The following is a 14,253-nucleotide window of genomic DNA, read 5'->3' as shown; positions in this document are numbered from 1 at the left end:
TTTCATTCTTAAAAACCTCTTTTGTGAGTTTATTAAGGAAGATTTATCTAAGGACCCATAACATTTTCATGAATTCCTAGCTTAGTCTTCTATTTTTTTTTTAAAGGGAAATTAGTTTGGTATGACATGTTTATCAAACAAAGTAAAACTACAAGTACTTACCATACATATTTCTATGATGTTACAACTGTCCTAAAATTTTGTCATGAATAAATAGCATGCTTATTCAAGTGTTGGTTGTTGTTCTTATCTGTTTGAAAAGGGAGCCAGCATTTATCTATCTCACATCCCATGGAACCAATACTAGTCCCTATAAATTCTTGAAATGTTAATGATGACAGTTTTATGATTTTATCTCTTGGATATGAGATGTCTGAATCTAAGATATGCACTCTGTTACCATAGTGTTTGGGATTCCTCAAATCTGTCAACAATCTTGAACTAAAAAATTCCCTGTACCTATTTGTTTCTGCCATTTCTTTGTTGAATTACTACTATTAATGAAGAATGTAGAAGCCAAAAAAAAAAGGAACTGGGAATCCACTCAATTACTTTTACTTGTTCATCGTGACATCCGTCTGCCAGAGGCAGAGCCTAGTCGTTCTTTGTTCTCTTTGATGCAACCTGATTATAAATGTCTTTTTTGTCTCCTTTAGCTTTTATCTAAGTTCCCATTACATTTGGATTTTAACCCACTTGACACTATTCTCATAAGTTTAAATCTTTCTTTTCTCTCTGACTTTAATTAATTTTTTTTTTCATTTCTTTCTTCTATACATATCTTTAAAAGATGGACTTACTCTGGACTATGCTATACCATTGCATTGTTTTCTTTAGATATCCTTCCCATTTTCTTCTCTAATTACAGATTTTTTTTTTTTTTGCATTATAAGAACAAATGTTTTTAGAAAGTTGTTCCTCTTGCGAGATCTTTATATGGTGATTGGCCTTAGAGTTATGCTTATGTTTTCTCTGAGCATTTAAGAATATGCTTTTTACTGTTTGCAATGTTTGGGATTCCTCAAAATACTCTCTGAAGGAGGGAGGGGACTCATGGTAGAACAAATGAAATGAGATTGGCCAGCTTTGATAACTGTTGAAGATGAGTGATGAGTACATAGTGATTTTAGTACCTTATTTTCTCTACTTTGAAATTTTCCATAATAAAAAATTTAAAACAAAAGAGATTGTAAATTAGCACCAGCTTTCTAAAGAGCACTAACAGAAGCCCTGGTAATGCACACATTTAAACCACCAATTTCATATGTCTAAAAATCATGAGCATGAGTCAAAATTTTTCTTGTATGGTGTTTCTCATATTATTTTTATAATTATAAAAAATGCAAATAATGTAAATGTTCAACTATAAGACACTATAAGATTAGTATCTTATAGTTGGTACTTATAATGGAATATATTGAATCATTAAAAAGAAACTGATAGATTCAGGTAAGTATATGTAAATTTTAAAATCTTTGATAAATGTATATATATTTATTGGATATTTTATGTGTATGTATATATAGACTTAGACTCACCTGTTTCTTACCTTTCTAAATGATGTGTATCTTATTGACATCCAACACAGGTCCTCTTGTCTTAAATCTGTTTCTTTCTTTTGAATGTATTGTACAATGTCCTCATGTTGGGCTTGAGTTGTGACTGATCCCTTTCTTTAAAGTTAACATTCAGCCATAAAAGCAAAGTAAACAAGCTTATCATTTCTGAACATACCATTTAGATCTATACTAGAAATAAATCTGGCACAACAGTTCTAATGTTGAAAATACTTATCAGATTGCTTTATTTTTATGAACTGTGTTTGAGTTCCAAGAAAAAACGTACAACATACTTTGAACTGAATGAGACATATCAATAGTAATTTTTTTTTTAAATCTCATTTTCACAAAACAGATCCACATTTAGAGGGAAATGTAGTCATGAAGCTCTTTGTAGGCTTCTTTTACCTTAGCTTTTCTGTGTCTTGGTGCACAGGTTAGTTTAAACATTTGAAGGAATATGTGCCATGAGGAAAAGCTTTGATTATGTTGGATTGTACAAATTTATTTTTACCTATCAGGTTCAGTTTGATCAGGTTTACCATTTTTATAAGTTTCTTATAGTATTAGAAATTGTGTGTAAAAAATGTTACATTTTAACATTGTGACACTGACTTCAAATCTATGAAATAAATTTGTTTCAAAACAAAATCTTACAGTGCTAAATGAATACAGGGAAACCTAGCCTACTCAGCTACTATTCTTTCAGGAATTAATACAAAAAATAGAAAATGTTATTATGACAAATTCTGGAGAAAGAGGTTTTTGAAATTCTGTATAAATTTAAAACTGTTCCATAAAAACATTGTCAAAGGCTAAACTTCCCTGACTTTACTCTGCATGATTGACATTCTTTAAGGGAAAAACCAGCACTCTGATGCAGTCTGCCTAATGGATGTCTTTTTATTTGTTTCCATTGTTTCATTTTTCTATCCTATTTTTCAAATGCTCCCAACTTGAAAGTTCTGTTCTATTCTATAGGTTGGGTGGTCTTCAGACAAAAAAAACTAGGAAAAGATATAAAGTTAGGATTGCACTGTGTGAACTTTCCGGCAGTCAACTTAGATATTTGTCAAAAGAATTGTGACATTTGCCAAGGTAATTGACAGTAACATTGACTTGATTGTCTTAACGTGTCAACGGCACACAAAAGCTCGAAATCTGCTTTTCAATAAGTGGATGGTACCCCCAGGCTAAAGAATAATGAGTGTACTCTCTTTGGGCATCTTTCTCTTTATTTAACCTGCCATTCTGTACTGTATGTATTAGAAGTAGATGCCACAGTTGTCTGGTTTGAAAATATAGCTCTTATAAATCAGTGTCTCTCTGCGTAACACAGATGAGGTAGTTTTTGCATAAAGAAAATGGAGAGGTAAATAAGAGTACAAGAAAAACTGGAAATCTATTAATAGATTGGTTAATTTAATCAATAGCAATATCCTAATTGTGAATATTGTAGTATAGTTTTGCAAAATGTCACTATTGGTTTGGGGAAACTATACAAAGTGTACAAGGGAATAATCTGTATTGCGTATAAATCTACAATTATCTGTAAAAGTTGAATTAAAAAGAAAAAATCTACATTTTTAATTAGTATGCATTTAAATTTTCAAGTAACAAAATATGAATTTTTGTAATTGAAATCTAGTTGGTATACAAAATTATGTTAGTTTCAGTATACTATAGTGATTTGACATTTGCATGTATTGTGAAATGATCATGATAAGTTTAATAACCATCTGTCAGGAAAGACTAGAGTTTTCTTCAAGAAAATTAGAGATAGCAAAGGAACATTATATGCAAAGATAGGCACGATAAAAGAGAGAAATGGTATGGACCTAACAGAAGAAGAAGATATTAAGAAGAGATGGCAAGAATACACAGAAGAACTATACAAAAAAAGATCTTCATAACCCAGATAACCACAAGTGTATGATCACTCACCTAGAGCCAGACATCCTGGAATGCAAAGTCCAGTGGACCTTAGGAAACATCACTATGAACAAAGACAGTGGAGATGATGGAATTTCAGTTTTGCTATGTCAAATCCTAAAATATGATTCTGTGAAAGTGCTGCATTCAATATGTCAGCAAATTTGGAAAACTCACCAGTGGCCACAGGATTGCAAAAGGTCAGTTTTCATTCCAATCCCAAAGAAAGGCAATGCCAAAGAATGCTCAAACTACTGCACAATTGCACTCATCTCACACGCTAGGAAAGTAATGCTCAAAATTCTCCAAGCCAGGCTTCAACAGTAATGAACAGTGAACTTCCAGATTTTCAAGCTGGATTTAGAAAAGGCAGAAGAACCAGAGATCAAATTGCCAACATCCATTGGATCATCGAATAAGCAAGAGAGTTCCAGAAAGACATCTGCTCTATTGGCTACACCAAAGCCTTTGACTGTGCGGATCACAACAAACTGGAAAATTCTTCAAGAGGTGGAAATTCCAGACCATGTTACCTGCCTCCTGAGAAATCTGTGTGCAGGTCAAGAAGCAACAGTTAGAAGTAGACATGGAACAATGTACTGGTTCCAAATTGGGAAAGGAGTGCATCAAAGCTGTATATTTTGTCACCCTGCGTATTTAACTTATATGCAGAGCACCTCATGCGAAATGCCAGGCTGGATGAAGCACAAGCTGGAATCAAGATTTCCAGGGGAATTATCAATAACCTCAGATACACAGATGACACCACCCTTATGGCAGAAAGCAAAGAACTAGAGTCTCTTGATAAAAGTGAAAAAAGAGAGATAAAAGTTGGCTTAAAGCTCAACATTCAGAAAACTAAGTTCATGGTATCCGGTCGTATCACTTCATGACAAATAGAAGGGGAAACAATGGAAACAGTGACAGATTTTATTTTGGGGGGGCTCCAAAATCACTGCAGATGGTGACTGCAGCCATGTAATTCAAAAATGCTTGCTCCTTGGATGAAAAGCTATTGCCAACCTAGACAGCGTATTAAAAAGCAGAGACAATACTTTGGCAACAGAGTTCCATCTAGTCAAAGCTATGGTTTTTCCTAAAAGAAAAGAGAGCTGAGTGCTAAAGAATTGATGCTTTTGAACTGTGGTGTTGGAGAAGTCTCTTGAGAGCCCCTTGGACTGCAAGGAGATCCAACCAGTCCATCCTAAAGGAAATCAGTCCTGAATATTCATTGGAAGGACTGATGCTGAAGCTGAAACTCCAATACTTTGGCCACCTGATGTGAAGAAATGACTCACTAGAAAAGACCCTAATAATGGGAAAAATTGAAGGTGGGAGGAGAAGGGGACAACAGAGGATGAGATGGTTGGATGGCATCACCGTCTCAGTGGACATGAGTTTGAGAAAGCTCTGGGGGTTGGTGATAGACAGGGAAGCCTGGGTGCTGCAGTCCATCGGGTTTGCAAAGAGGTACACACAACTGAGCGACTGAACTGAACTGTTCCTATTCAAAGTTATAACAGTATTATTGACCAGATCCCTTGTCCAGTACATTACACCCACCTGGCTTATTTATTTTATAACTGGAGGTTTGTACCTTTAACTCCTATTACATATTTCCCCCCACCCCCATCCCCTACCCTTTGGCAACCAGCAGTTGTTCTTAGTCTCTTTTCATTTTCTTTTGTTTATTTTGTTTACTAGATTCCATATGTAAGTGTAATCATAAGGTATTTGTTTGTCTCTGTCTTACTTAATTCACTTAGGATAATACACTTTAGATTTATCCATGTTGTCATGAGTTGCATGATTTAAATTTTTGTGGCTGAGTAATATTCCATTATATGTATATATGTGTGTGTATGTGTATTTATATATTTTTTCCATCTTATTTATACATTCATCTGTCAATGCATACTTAGGTTGTTTGCATATCTTGGCTACTGTAAAATAATGCTGCAGTGAATACTGTTGTGTGCATATCATTTTGACTTACAGTTTAGTTTTCTTCACATAAGTACTTAGAAGTGAAATTGCTGGATCATTGTTGTGCAGTCACTCAGTTGTGTTCGACTCTTTGCAACCCCATGTACTGCAGCACGTCAGGCTTTTCAGATCATAAAACAGTTCTATATTTCTTTTATCTTTTTGAGGAAGCTCCATACTGTTGTTCATAACAACTGTACCGATTTATAGTCCACCTACAGTGCACATGGGTTCCTTTATTCTACAGTCTCACCAGCATTTGTTATTTGCTGTCTTTGTAATGATAGCAATTTTGACAGAGTGAGGTGGTGTCTCATTCTGGCTTTGATCTTCATTTCCCTGATGGTTAGCAAAGTTAAGTATCTTTTCACATGCCTGTTGGCCATCTGGATGTCTTCTCTGTGAAAATATTTATTTAAGTCTTCTGCCAATTTTTAATGGACTTCTTTGGATTGTTTGATGTGGAGTTGTATGAGTTCTTTATATACAGTTGTCCCTTGAACAACACAGATTTGAACTGTGTTCAGTTTAGTTCAGTTCAGTCGCTCAGTCATGTCCGACTCTTTGCGACCCCATGAATTGCAGCACGCCAGGCCTCCCTGTCCATCACCATCTCCCGGAGTTCACTCAGACTCACGTCCATCGAGTCCATGATGCCATCCAGCCATCTCATCCTCTGTCATCCCCTTCTCCTCCTGCCCCCAATCCCTCCCAGCATCAGAGTCTTTTCCAATGAGTCCACTCTTCCCATCAGGTGGCCAAAGTACTGGAGCTTCAGCTTAGCATCATTCCTTCCAAAGAAATCCCAGGGTTGATCTCCTTCAGAATGGACTGGTTGGATCTCCTTGCAGTCCAAGGGACTCTCAAGAGTCTTCTCCAACACCACAGTTCAAACGCATCAATTCTTCGGCGCTCAGCCTTCTTCACAGTCCAACTCTCACATCCATACATGACCACAGGAAAAACCATAGCCTTGACTAGATGGACCTTAGTCGGCAAAGTAATGTCTCTGCTTTTGAATATACTATCTAGGTTGCTCATAACTTTTCTTCCAGTTAGTAAGTGTCTTTTAATTTCATGGCTGCAATCACCATCTGCAGTGATTTTGGAGCCCAAAAAAATAAAGTCTGACACTGTCTCTACTGTTTCCCCATCTATTCTCCATGAAGTGATGGGACCAGATGCCATGATCTTCGTTTTCTGAATGTTGAGCTTTAAGCCAACTTTTTCACTCTCCACTTTCACTTTCATCAAGAGGCTTTTTAGCTCCTCTTCACTTTCTGCCATAAGGGTGGTGTCATCTGCATATCTGAGATTATTGCTATTTCTCCTGGCAATCTTGATTCCAGCCTGTGTTTCTTCCAGTTCAGCGTTTCTCATGATGTACTCTGCATAGAAGTTAAATAAGCAGGGTGACAATATACAGCCTTGATGTACTTGTTTTACTATTTGGAATCAGTCTGTTGTTCCATGTCCAGTTCTAATTGTTGCTTCCTGACCTGCATATAGGTTTCTCAAGAGGCAGGTCAGGTGGTCTGGTATTCCCATCTCTTTCAGAATTTTCCACAGTTTATTGTGATCCACACAGTCAAAGGCTTTGGCATAGTCAATAAAGCAGAAACAGATGTTTTTCTGGAACTCTCTTGCTTTTTCCATGATCCAGTGGATGTTGGCAATTTGATCTCTGGTTCCTCTGCCTTTTCTAAAATCAGCTTGAACATCAGGGAGTTCACGGTTCACGTATTGCTGAAGTCTGGCTTGGAGAATTTTGAGCATTACTTTACTAACGTGTGAGATGAGTGCAATTGTGCAACAGTTTGAGCATTCTTTGGCATTGCCTTTCTTTGGAATTGGAATGAAAACTGAGCTTTTCCAGTCCTATGGCCACTGGTGAGTTTTCCAAATTTGCTGGCATATTGAGTGCAGCACTTTCACAGCATCATCTTTCAGGATTTGAAACAGCTCAACTGGAATTCCATCACCTCCACTAGCTTTGTTCATAGTGATGCTTTCTAAGGCCCACTTGACTTCACATTCCAAGATGTCTGGCTCTAGATTAGTGATCACATCATCATGATTTTCTGGGTCGTGAAGATCTTTTTTGTACAGTTCTTCCATGTATTCTTGCCACCTCTTCTTAATATCTTCTGCTTCTGTTAGGTCCCTACCATTTCTATCCTTTATCGAGCCCATCTTTGCATGAAATGTTCCCTTGGTATCTCTAATTTTCTCGACAAGATCTCTAGTCTTTCCCATTCTGTTGTTTTCCTCTATTTCTTTGCATTGATCGCTGAAGAAGGCTTTCTTATCTCTTCTTGCTATTCTTTGGAACTCTGCATTCAGATGCTTCTATCTTTCCTTTTCTCCTTTGCTTTTCGCCTCTCTTCTTTTCACAGCTATTTGATCCACTTATACCAAAATTTTTACCGTATTAATTACTACTGTACTCTGTGATCATAGTTGAAGCTGCAGTTGGTTAAATCTATAGATGCAAAACTATGAATACAGATGAGTTTTTTATATAGGTGGTTGAACATAAGTTATATTCAGATTTTAGACTGTGTGTAAGGTTAGCGTCACTAAACAACACGTTGTTCAAGTCAACTGTATTTTGGATATTAACCCCTTATCAAATATATTGTTTGCAAATATTGTCTCTCATTCAGTTAAGCTTTTTAATTTGATATAGTCCCATATGTTTATTTTTGCTTTTGTTTCCCTTGCCTAAGGAGACAGATCCAAAAAAATTATTAAGACTAATGTCGAAAAGCATTCTACCACTAAACTTCTATGAGCTTCATGATTTCAGGTCTCATACTTAAGTCTTTAATCCATTTTGAGATATTTTTGTATGTAGTGTGAGAAAGTAGTCCAGATTGATTCTCTGACATAGACTTGCCCAGTTTCCCCATCACCATTTACTGAAGAGGTTCTTGCCTCCTTGGTTGTAGATTGATTGATTGTCTAAGCGTGGATTCACTTCTGGGCTTCTCTGTTCTATTGCAGAAAAGTTTCTTTCTCACTCATCTCAGAGGTCAATATAGTAGTAAGGGACATAGTTCCACACAGTCATTCAGGAAAGAAGTTGGTTTACCTATCTTCTAAAGCATCAGGGTCCTCTGCCATACTACCAAACCTGGCTGGTCCCAAGGGCGGTGGGGGTGGTGGCGGGAGGAGAAGGGGAGAACATTGGGAAATGGTGGAAAAGGGGGTAGTCAGGAACATTTGGGAGGTCCAGTGAGATTAGGAAACGTGGAGAGAGCTGCTCCTGACCACATTAAGGTGGCAAGAACTCAGTAACACAGATACACACCAAGGGAAATGAGACAATATACTTTAACTGTACCTCAGAGGAAGAAGAACCAGATTAGGGTGGGGGAGAAAGTGGAGACAGGAAGAAGCAAATAGCAGGTCTATCTGCATTTCCTACTGGTTAAGCATGCGTTCTTTTTTGGTTCATAATTGAATTATGTATCTCCTCAAGTTAAACAATTGCTCTAGAAATTCAGATAGAAGATTTTGATTCAGAGACATTTATTGCTAAAGTGACACTTCTTTATGATGTAAGTTAATCATAGCAACTTGTACTAGCTTTGATGATTCTGTGACTTATTGCAAGAGCTTTCTCACATCTGTATCTGCACGTGTTCAGTCGCTAAGTCAGCTCTGACTCTTTGCAACCCTGTGAATGGTAGGCCACGAGGCTCCGCTGTCCATGGGACTTCCCAGGCAGGAATACTGCAGTGGGTTGCCATTTCCTTCTCCAGGGAATCTTTCCAACACAGGAATCAAACCCACATTTCTGCATCTCCATTGAAAGATCGATTCTTTACCACTGAGCCACCTGGGAAGCCCTTTCTGTCATTTAAGCTGTCTTTATTTATATCTCCTGATGCGATGGTCAATGACATATGGTGGTCAATTTTCTACTCATGTAACTAAATAAACAATCCTTTTTCATGTGCTGTAATAGCAGTTAAAAAAAAAAAACATTTATCTCTGTAGATACCTGTCACTAAGTTCAATAACTTATAAATTTCTCAAATTCTCAAAATGGTTTAATATGCACTCTTCACGGCATATTTAAAATTAAATGAGCTCATTTACTAGCATTCATTGCCCAGGTTTTCCATCGCACCAACTCTGTCCTCTGCTGCTGCTAAGTCGCTTCAGTAGTGTCCGATTCTGTGCGACCCCATAGATGGCAGCCCACCAGGCTCCTCCATCCCTGGGATTCTCCAGGCAAGAACACTGGAGTGGGTTTCCATTGCCTTCTCCAATGCATGAAAGTGAAAAGTGAAAATGAAGCCACTCAGTCGTGTCCGACTCTTAGAGACCCCATGGATTGCAGCCTACCAGGCTCCTCCATCCATGGGATTTTCCAGGCAAGAGTACTGGAATGGGGTGCCACTGCCTTTTCCAAACTCTGTCCTCAGACCTAGCAATTCTCATTGATCCAGGCATATTGCCTCTCAAGAGGGGTAGGGATAACAACAGATGAAATACTGATGAATCCTGAAGGACAATAGTTCATTTGACTTGTTCCTTACTGTTCCTGATAGCTGCTGCTGCTACTACTGCTAAGTCACTTCAGTCGTGTCCGACTCTGTGCAACCCCATAGACGGCAGCCCACCAGGTTAAAAAAAAATAATAATAAACTTGGAACTCAGCAATGCAATGGATTTAAAGTTACCTGACACGGCCTTGCTCTATGACCAGATCACAGAATACTTACAGAACCTCTCTTGGTTTCTGATTTTCAGAGCAGAACCAGATTTTTTACAGTACATTTCTTCTAGTATTTGAATATGACATACAGGTGGCTGGTTTAGTGCAATTATTCTAGAGCCAGACTACCTGAATTCAAATATTTCCTATGCCACTTATTAGCTATATGACTTGGGCAAGTTTTGTGTCTATATGCTTCCATTTCTTCATGTGAAGTATGGAAATATATTAATACATAGTTCATAAAATCATTATGATGTTTAAGTTACTATGTGTCTGTTTATTAAAAAACTAGGACCTATTTTTTTCATTGGTTTACTTTATCTTCAAACCTAAGCCAAAAACTAAGAATGTAATTGACATTCACTGAACATCTTATCCTATTTTGGGAGACTATCCTTCTGGTTGGGCCCTGCTGAGCAGTACACAGTCTTCTTGCAATTCATGATGCGTTTGAAATAGTACATATTCGTTGCCTAATTCTGGATTTTTTTGTAATGGAATAAAAACATTTTAGAAGATTTCTGTTCAAAATTTAATATCACACAGTGACCTGTATAAAGATAAGCATAACAGTTCTAATCACAATAGTCTATACTGGAAAAAACCCAAACACTCATCATTTAGATAATAGAAAAAGTAAATAAATGGCAGACTACTGCTTAGCTATGAAAGGAAACAATTTATACATGCAACATGTAATTTCATGAATGAATCTCAAAGCATTAAACTAAGCCTGGACTCATAGGTTACATATACTGTATTTCCATCTGTAGTATATTCTAGAAAAAGTAAAACCAGGGTGACAAATCAGTAGTGGCCAAGGACTAGAGGTGGGAGAAGGGAATTGAGTGCAAGGGAGGGAGGGAAGTTTTGAAGATGATGAAATTTTTCCATATCATGATTGTGGTCATGATTATGTAGCTGGATACATTTTCAAAACGCATCAAGTGTACAATTAAAAAGGGTGAATATAATATAAATGAAAGATTAGTAACTGAAAATTTACTACTTTCTTTACACTTTCTATCTCAACTTTTAAGATTAGATAATCAGAAGCATACTTGAGAAGGATCTGCAAAAATATCTCCCTTCCTCAGTGCTGGAAGGTCTGGTCTACAGAGCAGCATCACTGAAGCTTTTTAGAAACACTGTCTCATGCCCCATCCTCTCCCTCCCCCTGTAGACCTCTGAGCCAGAATATCTAGGAGTGGTACCTAGAAATCCAAGTTTTTACAAGTTCTTTAGTTCATGTCAACATTTTAAAAGCACTGATAGCTTATAAGAAAATGACGTATGGTCATTATTCCAGAAATAAATATACACTTATGGTATATTTAAGTCCCATATCTTTATTTCCCCAAATTCTAATATAAACAATAACTTTTTGGTTGATACATAGTTGCATTATGATGACATTTTACTGTTGCTATTGTTCAGTTGCTAAGTCATGTCCAACTCTTTGTGAGCCCATGGACTGCAACACACCAGGCTTCCCTGTCCTTCACTATCTCCATGACTTTGTTCAAACTCATGTCCACTGAGTTAGTGATGCAATCCAACCATCTCATCCTCTGTTGCCCCCTTCTCTTGCCCTCTATCTTTCCCAGCATCAGGGTCTTTAAAAACTTAAGCTGAAAATCCAGCCTGCATTGTGTTAGCAGTGCAGTTAATAACACTGCTACAAGGCAATAACAGCTAAATTTCCAACTTCTCTGCCAAATGAGTAGGGAAAGTTGTCTTCCTCTGACCTCAGAGGAAAGCTGCAACCACATTTCACAAACACTGAAACATTAAAAATAAAAATTTAATTGGTTTTACAAGTGTATATCTCTCATAAAAATCCCTTATCTATGATAAGAGGAAATAATTATTAACTGAAGAAAAGGTTAAAGTGAAACAAGAGAGTAATGAAAAGTGTGTATGCACTATGTTGGGAAATAAAAGGTACAAACCTAACAGATACTTTGTTACTTTTTTGGAGCTAGCCTTCCTTTGAATATTGATGTAACTCTGCCTGTGGCTATCTGAGAGGTCCACTTGTCTCCCAGGATGGAGAACAGCACATCAACCTTCTGGCCAGGGCCACTGCCACCTTCCCAGCATTGTTGCTGGATTTTGGAGGAAGTCCACACTAACTCTATGAACAGTTAAAATGTGTTTGGAATTTAAATGTATAAGCTGTCCATGAACTGTCTTCTAGAAGTTAGACTTTACTGTACTTCATTACACCAACTGACAATAGACCGGCATTCACAGAAATGAACTCGTTCGACTTTTTAATTCTTTCTTCATTCAGATATCTTGACAGATTACAAAGGTATTAGCCAGGAAACCACACTGAGATAAGATTTAATCTCTGACTTGGGACAATGTACGTAACCGCCTCCAGATTCAGTTTCCTCACCTATAGAGAAGAGATTATAATGACCTTGAAACTATGGTCATTATGAAAAATCAACTGAGATAATGGGCTATCTGCAATGGTTTGATTATTTTTATTATTATTTAATAAAAGAGTCATCTGTGCTGAGCAGTGTATTCCCTAAGAAGAGAAGGGCATGCAATTAAAGTAAAACATGATCTTCCCCCTGAAGAGTTCCATGGTTCTCAAATGGGGGGTATTATTGCCATTATTGCCTCTTTAGGAATATTTTAAACCATGGTGAGTATTAACAGCTATTAAAACGACAGGGTGCTGCTGACACTGCATGCCTAGGGATTCTGAAGCTTCTAAATGCAAGGGGACCCCCATCTATCAACAAAAATATTATCTCACCCAAAATGCAAATGCCACCACTATAAACAGTCTAGCAGAGGAGACTGACAAATGAAATCGCTAATATAGTAACAGGAAAGTAAATGCTGTAATAGATGCAGGAGGAGCATCGTCGTCAGTATCATCACCATCATTATAGTACAGTGACCGCTATGCACAAAGTGTCTTACAACATCATTTCATTTAATTCTTAAACCATAAGGGAGAGAATTATATATCGGTGCTCCAACTTTAATGTGTATAAGAATCAAATGGGGATCTTGTTAAAATGAAAATTCTGATTCAGTCCGTTTGGAGTGGAGCCCTTAGAACAAGTCATCAGCTGACCATACTGAATAGCATAAATACAGTAGCGTATTGAATGCATACAATTGTACCTACACTGATGGGGCTCTGCCCAGCCCCTGAGACACTTGTTAGCACTGTGGCGCTTCCCTGCTCTCCCACCCCCACCCCACCTCTACGCCTACCCAAGATTTACTCTGAACCCTTGTACCTGCCCTTCCTTTAGAAAGATGATTTAAGGCTCCGTAGAAACGCTTTGCCCAAACCCGTTTCAAGCTGGAAGTGCCTGAAAGTTTAGATCTCCCTGGAATAAACTTCAGTGAAGAACTGATTAGCATAAGAGCAGGAAAACCCATTTTCTTTGCCAAGTCAGGGCAGACTCTGAGGCATCACTTCATAAACTGAGTCCTCTTATAGGACTGAGCTAAAGTTCCTCCCTTCTAGACTTTGCCTAAAATCACACCCTCACTTGCCTTTTCCCCACCCCACTTCTGTTCCTGCCTATGAAGTTTTTCATGTAAACACTTCCTTAATAAATCTCTTGCACATGGAGCTTCCCCTCAGTTTCTGCCTCTGGAGAACCCAATTCTGACATGTCCTCAGCTCCTCTCTTTTCCTCTCTTCATACATCCTTTCGGCTTCTCCTTCAAATTACATCCCCAATTTACCTTCGTTGGAGTAGCCCAGTTTCCATGAAACTGACCTTGGACATAGGTTTCGGAAATTGTGTAGAAAGCTTTGAACTCCTACCTGAAATTGTAAAGCCTTAAAATGAAAAATTCACGGGGCTTTTAGGATAGTCATTCAGAGTAGCAAAGCTTAGGCACATCACAACATCTGTAATAAAATTTTGCTTATAAAGTTACTAGGGAAGAAAAGTTTAAGTCCAGTTGAAAATATGCTTCTTCTAAAAGCTAGCTTTTATTTTATGGGAGAGGCAATAATACATCATAATGCATACCTCGATGTGCAGAGGCATAAAA

The 14,253-nt window shown here is 37.6% G+C and overlaps 1 protein-coding gene across 1 annotated transcript in view; it reads left to right on the top strand.

The window, feature by feature from the left end:
* The window catches only part of GRID2 (glutamate ionotropic receptor delta type subunit 2), a 1,640,866-nt gene that overhangs the window by 1,438,861 nt on the left and 187,752 nt on the right, over window positions 1-14,253 (top strand). The window lies entirely within an intron of this gene.

Source organism: Ovis aries, chromosome 6 (assembly GCF_016772045.2).
Source record: "Ovis aries strain OAR_USU_Benz2616 breed Rambouillet chromosome 6, ARS-UI_Ramb_v3.0, whole genome shotgun sequence".
NCBI classification, from domain to species: domain Eukaryota; kingdom Metazoa; phylum Chordata; class Mammalia; order Artiodactyla; family Bovidae; genus Ovis; species Ovis aries.
Note: the sequence above shows the minus strand (reverse complement) of the source record. Positions and strands in the feature narration are given on the sequence as shown.